The sequence below is a fragment of the Parus major genome, unplaced genomic scaffold (genome assembly GCF_001522545.3).
Source record: "Parus major isolate Abel unplaced genomic scaffold, Parus_major1.1 Scaffold376, whole genome shotgun sequence".
Lineage (NCBI taxonomy): Eukaryota > Metazoa > Chordata > Aves > Passeriformes > Paridae > Parus > Parus major.
The window spans coordinates 74,861-85,140 of NW_015379297.1; the positions used below are offsets into that span (position 1 = coordinate 74,861).

Genomic DNA, 10,280 nt, shown 5'->3' on the forward strand with positions numbered 1-10,280 from the left:
TGCAAGGTTGTTTTGTGTCCCTGAGGATTGTTTTAATTCTTTCTCATGTCTTTCCCAGACTACTTTCTCAGGCCCAGCCTGAGAAGCTGTGCGGCCTGTAATCTGTACAGGCACTGTCAGAATTTAGCATCCACAGGAGTGCAATATGTTTATTATTTTCAGGGAGTTTGGTTTAGGCCAAACCACCTCTTCATGGGATCTCCAAGGAGGAAGGACAGAAGGTTTCCTGCTTCTTGCTGTACTGCATGTGCTTTTCTCTGCTCTTTTGAGTGTTGGCTTTACTTAGCCATGTGTGCTCGTGCTTGCATGACTATTGTGGTGGCCAACAGCTGGCCTGAAGGCCTCACAGTTATAATGAATTCCAATTATATAACTGAAAGGTAACTAATTATATAAGTGCCTTGACCAGTAGATTATGTAACCTGACCTACACTGAAGAGCAGGCCCAGGCCATTGGGGACACAGGCTGCTACTGTCTGGTTGGCTGGGTGGCATCTGGTTCAGCCAATGGAGATTAACTGTGCACACCTTTAAATCTATATAGGGAAAAGAGCACTCAATAAAAGTTGGCTGCTGTGCATGAGCTTTGGTGTGTTTATTTGTGTCCCTGTCTTGAACATCAAAGCAACACATGACAATAAAAAAGGCATTTGTAAAAGAAAAATAAGTCCCTGATGAAGCTATTTTCCACACATACTGCTCTGTTCCCAGGATTGGGAAGAGAGGTGAGGTAGCTCCAAAATGCGAATTAGTGTTTATTTGGCATTCCTTGGGGTGGTTCAAAAGCCCTACTAGCCTTCTATGGAAAGTAAAATCCTTCTGAAAATACACAGAACATATGATTAATTTTAGGTGCATGTGACTTAGTGGAAAGAGAGAAAGATTCTTCAAGAATTGATCGCATCTGACTGATGTTTCCACAGGCTGGGAACAGTAAGCAGATGGAGATGGAGATGGAGATGGAGATGGAGATGGAGATGGAGATGGAGATGGAGATGGAGATGGAGATGGAGAGAAGGGGTCTAGGTGAAAGGGTGCATAGGCTGTGAGAAATGCTTTTTTCTTAGTTTTTTTGACCTGATTTTACCCTGGAGATGCTGATGTTTTAAATATCCTGCCTGGACTGTTAATCCTTTTCCAATGTTGTGAAAATGCTCAGGACCACCAGGCTGTTGTTACTTACTAAAAAATATGGCTTTGACTGAAGTTTTTCCAGCATCTAATAAAAACAATTATTTCCTCAAACTCCCCTTCCTTGGGATTAGTAATGAGCTGAGGATAATGATCCTTCCACCTCCTTAGTCATTTCCTCCCAAGCAGTCATCCATGCGTCAAGAAGGCATTTGTGCTGTGTTTGGTACTGCCAACACTAACTCTACTAACTCTACTCAACACAACTCTAAGTGCCAACATTTTCAGCTTGGAAAAGTATGTTCTGAAGCTACCATCTCTGGGGAGATGGAGAGCAATCACGAGAGTGTCACAGTGGATTAGCAGAAGAAAATCTGTGGCAGTTTGATTCTGTGCAGCACAGATGGCTATGAGCATGGTGGGTTTGAACTTCCTGGTGCACACACATCCCAACACCTGATTTCTCCCATGAGCAATGCCATCACCCAGAGTGCTGGATGCTTTCCTGTGGGATGCCTTGTGGCCCCCAGGATGCCCTTTTCCCCTGTCAAGTCACCAGGAGCTCTTCACCTCCCCACCATCAATCTGCTGTGGGGCCTCCTCCCTTCCTGGCAGCAGGCTGGGAGTGCTTGCCTGCTCTCCCCTTCTTGCCTTACCTTGTTTTTGGGCACCTGGGAAGTAGCAGTGAGCCAGGACTAGTGGCAAACATGGGGATCGTGGTAAGTTTGTGGGAGGCTGCCCTGAAACAAGTTCACCTGAGGTGAAGTAGGGCAGAGATTTAGGTGTTTAAAACAGGTGGCATTGCCATAGATAGCTGAGATAGCTTTCTGAAGCTCTCAGCTCTCATTTGTCAAGCATTTCAGTCACTAAAGCATTTCACGAAGTGGAGCTCTGCCACTTGAACCCAGTATCTGTCTTGTTGAGAAATGAGTAGCAGCAAGTCTGGGTAGCAGATGGTAGTGTTCCAGGCAGCTAAGGAAGAGGTAATGATAGTGACACTTCTGACATCTTTTTAAAGAAACATGCACATCACTTCATCTCAGATATGAATATATAGTACAGTGGGGATGATTAAATAGAGTACTTTGTATTTAGAAATAAGACTTCTACATGAGGCAGCCAGACTTTGTCTTTACTTGCTCAGTACCTCTCTGAATCTACTTTCTGTCACTTCATAATGTTTTGAATACTTATTCATGCTCCAAGGACCTGATATATGCCTTTTTTAGGCAAAGCCATTTTATTTTCCTTCTCTGTGTGTTAGTGACTTGGAAGGGAACCAGTGAATAGCTCTCCTTGGAGCCAGTGCAACCACTTGCGCTGCAATGCTCATCTGTATCTGGACAAGAGGAGAATCATTAATTTCTATTTAGCACATTTAGCAAACATTTCCATTCAGCCATTAGTCTGCCTTTTGAGACACAGAAATGGACACGTTTTCTATTTAAGATGTTATTGTGACATGGCTGTAGCTTTTGAACAGCTGTCAGATGGTGACATGATTTTCAGGGGTCCTTACAAAGCTGAGGTCTGGCAGGGCTACCATTTCCTGACTTGCTGGAAAGACCTGGAGCACTTTGTGATGCATGAGTGGTTCCCCTGCTTCTGCTCAGAGCCTGAGGCAAATGGGAGGCTAGTGGAGTGAGCGCCATTTAAAAGACTGGGATTTGCACAATCTTTCCAGAGCCCAAATCAACGGAGGTGCTGCCTTTGTGGAACTTTTTGTGGTGAGGCACTTCCTGGCACATAGGTATATAGAGGCAACAGGAGTGAGTCTAAGGCTGTGCAGTAGCATCATTCATTGTCATTGGTCCTCCCTGGTGCCCCTTCAGAGGTGATCTGCAAGTGCTGCTCTCTGACACATGCTCCAAGGGGCTGAAGATCCATCCTCCTTCCCAATGAGTGCTTTGAAATATCTTAGGCTAGGATAAGGACAGTCCTCTTGACATAAGCATCATTTTTCTTTCATTAATACTGTCTGGGCTCCTGTTGAAAAGCAAAGGGATGGAGAACTGTGGTCTGACATAGGGATGCCAAGGCTGGGCACCGCAATCCTCATGTAAAATGATGCTAGTTTTCATCTTTGGAAGTAAATGCAGCTTCTATTTTTCATGCTCTCTTACCCTGATTTCATGGTACTTGGTGCCTCAGTAAAGAAACCTGCCAGTCATCAGTTTCCAGGCAATAAATTTGTAATTGAAGAGGGACTGTCACCATGGAGCTGGCAACCAAGCCCAGGACTGTACTTTCCCCCAGGGGTGTGCTCAATGGAGGCACGCTGGTTGGACTGCCTGGAGGTAGGACTTCAGGCAGCTCCCACCTCCTGGTGGCCATAATCCAGCTGTGTATGCGTCACTGCCCCTGCTGATTGTGCAAGTGCCCCTGTTGCCAGAGTGACCTGCAACGGCTTTTGTAACCGCACTGGCAGAAGTCTGGGGGGCTTTGCCCTCTACCCCACCTTGACCCTGGCTTTCCCCAGTGGCTTTGCTCAGCTCTGACCAGCCTCAGCAGGAATCAGGAAGCCTGAAATGCAGGTTTGGAAGTTCTTGGAGCTGCTGAACACACAAAATTGGAAACTTCCTTTTGGTCATCTTGGTGGAGTTTTGGGCTTCTTGTGTGATCTGCAGCCACCCTGACCTTAGGGCACCAGGTTGCAAGTGGCTGAGCAGCCCCTGACCCCTTTGCCCTGGTCCAGGCAGTGAGTTGGCAAAGCTTAAGGTTTTGCTAACTCCCAGCCACAAAGACAAGGGTTGGGAACTGGCCACTTCCCAAGTGGCTCACTGAGCTGTGTCCTCTCCCCAGCTGTGTGCCAGAGGGGCTGCTTTGCTGAGGTAATGTAAACAAGTCATGGCAAAGGCCACCTGGCTGTGCCTAGGTTTATCACCCTGCAAAAACGATCTGCTTGTTCAATAGCAAATTGCTCTGTGAATTCACAATGTGAATTTCATAGATTTAACTACTAATCAATACTTGTCCTTCCAGGGCAGCTTCAGGAGACATGGAAAGGTTCTCTTCCCTCTATGGGTACACCCTGGAGTTTGGGTGAATCTGCTATTTTCCTCAGAGAACAGCTGTACTTTCTGCCTCTATTGTGTTCTAGTTTCTTTTTTTGAAAGAAGTTCTAGTTTCACCTCTGTCCCAAGGATATCAGGGGATTGATTAGGGTTCTCCCTAACAGACTTTCAGTATCTCTAAGTCCAGAAGACAGTTTGCAGTGGAAGTCCAACTGGGAGCTGATCCCTGCAAGGTGAGAGCATTGCTCTGCTTGGCATGGCATGCTTCCCCTCTTCAAGGAGCCGTCAGGACTGTCTTCTGATTTCCTTCACTGCCATGTGTCAGTCTCCCCCAACTTCTCTTCAGCCTGTTTTGTGCTTTACTGCCCTGGGGTTCAGTGTGTCACCATAGCTCAGACCTGGCTTTTGGAGCATGTGCCACCGCCATCTCCTGCTCCTGGGTGTATGGCATGGAGCAGGCAGCCCATGACTGGCTCTAACTGATGCCAGAGAAGTGCTCCAAGGCAGGAATAGTCTGATTTTATTTATTTTATTTTATTTTATTTATAAAACTGGTTTTATTATCTCTTGGCTGTTTGGTGAGTTGCCCAGGACCCTTCTGAGATCCTGGTGAAATTGTTTAAATGATATTTCATCCTTGGCCTCTTGACATAAGGTAGGGATGCACTCAGTGACAGACAAGGTGAGGGTAGTGAAAGAGTCATGCAATAGATCCACAAATGTGATATTCTAAAAAATCCAAAGATACTTCTGGGATAATTTCAGTATTTCTGTTGGATAGACAAGGGCAGTTTTGAATAACTCATCCTTTGCAAGGAAGCAGAGACTGCCCTATAAAGGACACTTCACCTCAGGAAATTAGGACCTAGTTCAACACTAAATCTGTTTCCCCTCCACTGAACTGAGTCCAGGTCAACAGAAAATTCCTCCTGAAAGGACAAGCCCTGGGCATTAAAATTCATGGTGGGAGGACTGTTCAGGCAACTCAGAGGCAGCCCAGTGACCTAGTCCAGCAGCAAGGCTGCACCAAGCAAACCTGTGAAACAAAAACATGCCTGCAAATGCAGTGAAGCCAGGGTGGTTGACTCCAGCAAAGCTTGAATGTGTGTCCTGGAGGAGAAAGGCTGTTTTGCAATCTGTGACCTAACTGAGCAACCTTTCTGTAGCGCCATTCAAGATCCAAAGTCTAGCAAAGTAAAGGTCTGATTTTCACTCCAGCTCAGGGCTTTTAGGACACTGTCAATGTGCAGTATCCTGGACTGGTGTCAGTATATAGAAATCCTGGAAGCACTTATTCTGGAGTACAGAGCAGGGCAGACATGCAAGAAAAGAAATGCACTCACCACAACTGACTGAACGCCTGTCCGGCTGCTGGCAGTAGCCAGGTTTACATTATCACCAAACCTTCTGCAATTGCTATACTGACTGTTGTTGTAAATGTAGGAATTTACCATCTGGTTGTCCACATGAAACAGCATAGATTTATTGCTCTCAGTTTTCATGGCCTTTCTTGAAATTACCTCTTGTGTTGTCATCTTCATTTTAATCGCTGAGAGTCATTATGAAGACCAGCTCCATTTCCAGGTTCTGAGATGTGGTTTAGGAATAGTATTCTCCAATTTAATGTTCTTTTCTTCACTGCACATGCCTTACTTGATGTTAGGGGGTCTTCAGTCTTCGTTTGGGGGTCTTTTGTCAAAGGCTTCTCCTTTTCCTTGTTATCCTTTGGATAACCTTACAGGTTTGCGCATGCATACTAAGCGTTGTGTTACATGTAAGTCTACTAATTAGTCTTATATTTACTGAATTTTAGGCCCAATGCCTAAAGTAGTTCTAATTTTGTCCATCTCAAGGCTATTTTCATCTTGAGACATCACTTACCTTCCAAACTACATCCTGTACCTTAATTTTGACATGTAACATCTGTAAAGGGGTACATCTGCCTTGTAACAGTAATTTTCTTGATCATTTCTAATAATAACTTTCTGATTAGTTACAATTTAGTTAGCACGAATCAATTCCATTTATTACAGGAGCAACCAGTGAACCCGTGAATGTCTGCTGGAGTTGCAGGTAAGCATAGAGGGGACATTCCACCCATCATCCCACCCTAACTAGAGAGGCATATCCTACCCCAACCCAAGTTTTAAGATGGGTTCAGGAATGTTGACTGTAGAACGGGACATATATGGACATTTTAAGTTAATTTTATCAGTTCATGGGAAGGAGGTCGGGAAGTGAGAGCTTAAAATCATTGTAAAATGGGTCTGTTGTGATTTTCTCGGTGGCACTACAAGCAGTGTGTCATAAATGCAATGGCAAAATATGATTAATATAAAAAGCAATTTATTATAAAACAATTTTGATCAGAAATGACAAGAGAAAAACCACAATAAATAAATCAGCGCAGCGCTGGGTGGACAGGGATCTGTACCCAGAGGTACCAATCTCCTAAATCCACGAGGAAGGGACTGCGGTCTGGGGTTTTTATTGGGATTTTGTGTCCTGAGGCCAAACTCCGAGCAGTTATTGTTCAACAAAGAGTCTAGATGGTTGGTTGAATGGATTTCCTGGAACCGCTGAGCTGAGTCAATAGACAACTGGGCAGAGTCCTTTCGCATGTGAAAGGTTCTGAGTGCTTCCTGATTGTATCTCCGGTTGGGCTCTCAGGGTGATGTGTCCAAGTCCGGTGCGGAGCCGATGGGTATCTCGGCTGGGCTCCTCTCATTGTTTAGCCTGATTGCATCTTTGGTCAGGGCTTGCAGGGTAGAGTGTCCAAGTCCGGTGCGGAGCCGATGGGCATCTCGGCCTGGCTCCTCTCATTGTTTAGCTTGATTGCATCTCTGGTCGGAGTTTGCATGGTAAGTCCGGTGCGGAGCCGGTGGGCATCTTGGCCAAACTCCGCTTATTGTTCAGCCTGATTGCCCGTGTCCGACCCTTTCTTTCAGGTTGGCAAGCGTCGCTTAGGGTCGTTACTGCCTGAATGGGTATTTCACTGCTGGGTTTTAGGAAGAAATAGTTTGGCTATACTATATTTTGTTATAAATACAATTATATGCTCATTTTATTCTCTCATGGATTTTTATTCCAAGTTACATTTATCACAAGTGCATGCACTAACATCTATACAACGGACTTCTGGGATTCAGTGGGGGGGGAAGCTTTATGATTTAACAACTAAGAAGGATTCTGCAGCGCCTCGAATGCTCCCCACCTTCTACACGATATTGGATGTGCTAAAATTCGAAAAGTGCCACCGTTGCCACCACCACCACCATATCCCCGGGGAGGGAAGGGCCCCTTTCACAGAGCCAGCAGCTGCCAGTCCAGGGTGGAATATGCTCGTGGCTTCTCTCCCTGCCTCCTGTTGCGACCCCAGCTTTATGACCACCTCCCAACCTGACTGTCCCCTAGCTCTCTGACCCTGGGAGTGGCACACAAAATCCGAGCGGAGTTGGAAATGCAGGAGCCTTGCAAATTGCAACAAAATTGCCATTTCACACCCCCCTCCTTCTTGCCCCTTTGTCTGCCCTGAAGTGGAGACAGAAATGGAAATGGAGCCAGAAAAGACGCTGTGCTTGGAGGAAACATAGGCTCGCCCTGTTACTCTGCTGCCCCGTTTCTACTTCCAACTTCTCTGCGTGGGTCTAAAGATGCCTCTGTCCGTACCATTTGCGACCCTCGGCCCCCCTCCCTCTCGCCCTTCCCCTCCTCTCCCCCAGTACCTCTGTTGACCCATCTCCCTCCCTATTCATTTGAAACAAAGCTAGCTAACAATCGTGCTCTGCAGCACACTCCAACCACGGAGTGAAATTCCATTCTGGGTGAGATTTCCTCACCCAGCCCCACCTCCAGCTCCCCGCTTCACTCCCCAGGCCCCTGCTCTGCTCCCCCTCTCCTCGCTCCTCCTCCCCAAGGCAGGCTGCACAGGGCTTGCACTGCCCCTGCCCCTTCAGCCCCGAGCCACACCCCTCCTGGGGGGGGACTGGATCCACTCCCACAGCCCTCCCAGAAGCCCAGGTCTCCAACATGGTGGCGCCCATGCGGGGGCCACAAGGGTTGATGTTGGGGCTGGGGCCAGATAACACGCACTGCCACTACGCATCCAGCAGCAAAGGCACTGTGTTTGTGCCCTCTCCTACCTTTTCTGAAGAAGATTTAAGCCCTTCTGGTTCCAGCAGTTTCATTGATCCATGGGAAAAGATCAGGACTAGTGTGGTAAAGGAAAGAGATGGGGAACTAACTTCTAAAATTGCAGCTTTCCCAGTGATGGTTCTAGGTGGGAGCCCCTAGCCTCAGCCTAAGCAGGCCATTGAAAGACAAATTATAGAAGAAAAAGCTAAAGATGAATTGGTGCTAAAACTAGGCTTGTCAATTGCAAATCCTGAATGCAAGAAAGTGTTATGTACCTTTTCCACCAACCCTGAGCCAACCTTAATGCAAATGATTGAGGTTTGTAACTGCCTCAGGACCTCAAACACTTGGTTGTACTACAGGCTCAGGCAGTGGGACAGGGAGTGGCAGAGGCTTTGGCAGCATTGTAGATGATACCTCAAGGGCCTCTACAACAGCAAGGTCCTAGTGCTGCCGCACGAACTGTCCCCCAAGGACTACAACAGGAAGGTCCTGGTCCATGTTTCCAATGTGGCGAATGCGGACATTTCAAAAGAGACTGTCCTTGACAGCTGTCCTGCGGTGACTTTATGATGCTTGTATCCCCAGTTGCGGTGTTTGTGTTACACATTAAGTTCTGCACCTTTATGACTGGCTCTGAGAGTGAAGGGGGGGAAGAAGAAGCTGCAGTTTGTGTTGAGAAAGAGCCCTCACTGCCCTACGTCCTGCTCCTGGACTGTGATGTCTGCAGCAAGGACAGACAGCGAGACAGAGCTCTCTTTTTCTTACAGTTAGTTTTTAGCTAGCTGAGGGAGAGAAGTTCCCTGGATTTTTTTTTCCTTTTTTCTTGGGTCTGTTCAAACCTGCTCTGAACTGAAAACACAAACAAACCCTGGGAGCTCACGCCTGTGGCCCACCGGGGCCTGGGCCTCAGCACTTTCCAGTGCTGGAGGGACTGATAAGAGCCTGAGCAAGCCGAGCTACACCACATGAAAAGGACTTTTCCTGGATTTGCCATCTCATTGAACAGCAAGAGGTTTTATTATTTAATATTATTCAATTTCTGTTAAATAAACAGTTTTTTCCACTTTTCTCCAAGGAAATCTTTTTTTCCTGAAGTTGGGGGAGGGGCTGCTTAAATTTGCTTTCTGGAGGGGCTGCAGTTGGAGGTGTTCTCCCCAATTTGCTCTAAATCAGGACAATAAGTTACTGCATTCTGCCCTTAACATAATTCCAAAACCACTAAGAAATGATATGCCATTAGATGCACTCACTGTCTTTCCAGATGGCTCAGGGAGGTCCCATAAATCTGTTGTAACCTGGCAAAACCCTGTAACACACATGTGGGAATCTGACATCCAAATAACAGAAGGATCACCACAAACACTTGAATTAGCTGAAGTTGTTAGAGCTTTTTCTAAGTTTACATGTCCTTTTAATTTAGTTACTGATTCTGCTTATCCTTGTCAAGAGACCTGAAAATTAATTTCTAAAAACAATTGCTCATGACTATTTATACTGCTTGCTTAAAAATCTAATTTTTAATCTTTCTCAGAGACAGGATCCCTGCTTTGTCTTGCACATCCATTCCCACACCTGATTGCCTGGAGCTCTGAGAGAAGGTAATGAGCAAGCTGATACACCAGCCATGACAGTGCAGGTAACGCTGCCTAACGTTTTTATGCAGGCAAAACTAAGCCACTCATTCTTTCACCAGAGTTCTCCCGTGTTACATTGCATGTCTAAAATCTCTAAAGATTGAGAGGAATGACGGGTTTGTCTTTACAAAAAAGCTGTGAGTCTGCTGATAAGATGCAGCTATCAGTGAGAGACAACAGAAGTTTCTTCCTGTTAATTTATGGAGTTTCTCACAAGAAAACTATTTTTGTTATAGTTTTCCATTGCCCTGATATCAGCTGCCCAGAGCTGCTGTTATCAGAGCCCACCCCTCCCATTTTTACATCACTCTGAGATGTGTATGGGCCATAAGTCTAGGGATAGCATTTTAAAGGATGAGTATTC

The 10,280-nt window shown here is 46.1% G+C and overlaps 1 long non-coding RNA gene across 4 annotated transcripts in view; it reads left to right on the top strand.

Moving 5' to 3' along the window:
- LOC107198932 overlaps window positions 1-10,280 on the top strand; it is an 18,908-nt gene that overhangs the window by 6,646 nt on the left and 1,982 nt on the right. Inside the window, exons 2-3 of one of the 4 annotated variants that reach the window (XR_001519142.2) lie at window positions 6,179-6,218; window positions 9,814-9,918. This is a non-coding gene — a long non-coding RNA (uncharacterized LOC107198932). The remainder of the gene's footprint in view (window positions 1-6,178; window positions 6,219-9,813; window positions 9,919-10,280) is intronic. The other 3 variants (XR_001519140.2, XR_001519141.2, XR_001519139.2) reach the window with 3 other exon arrangements.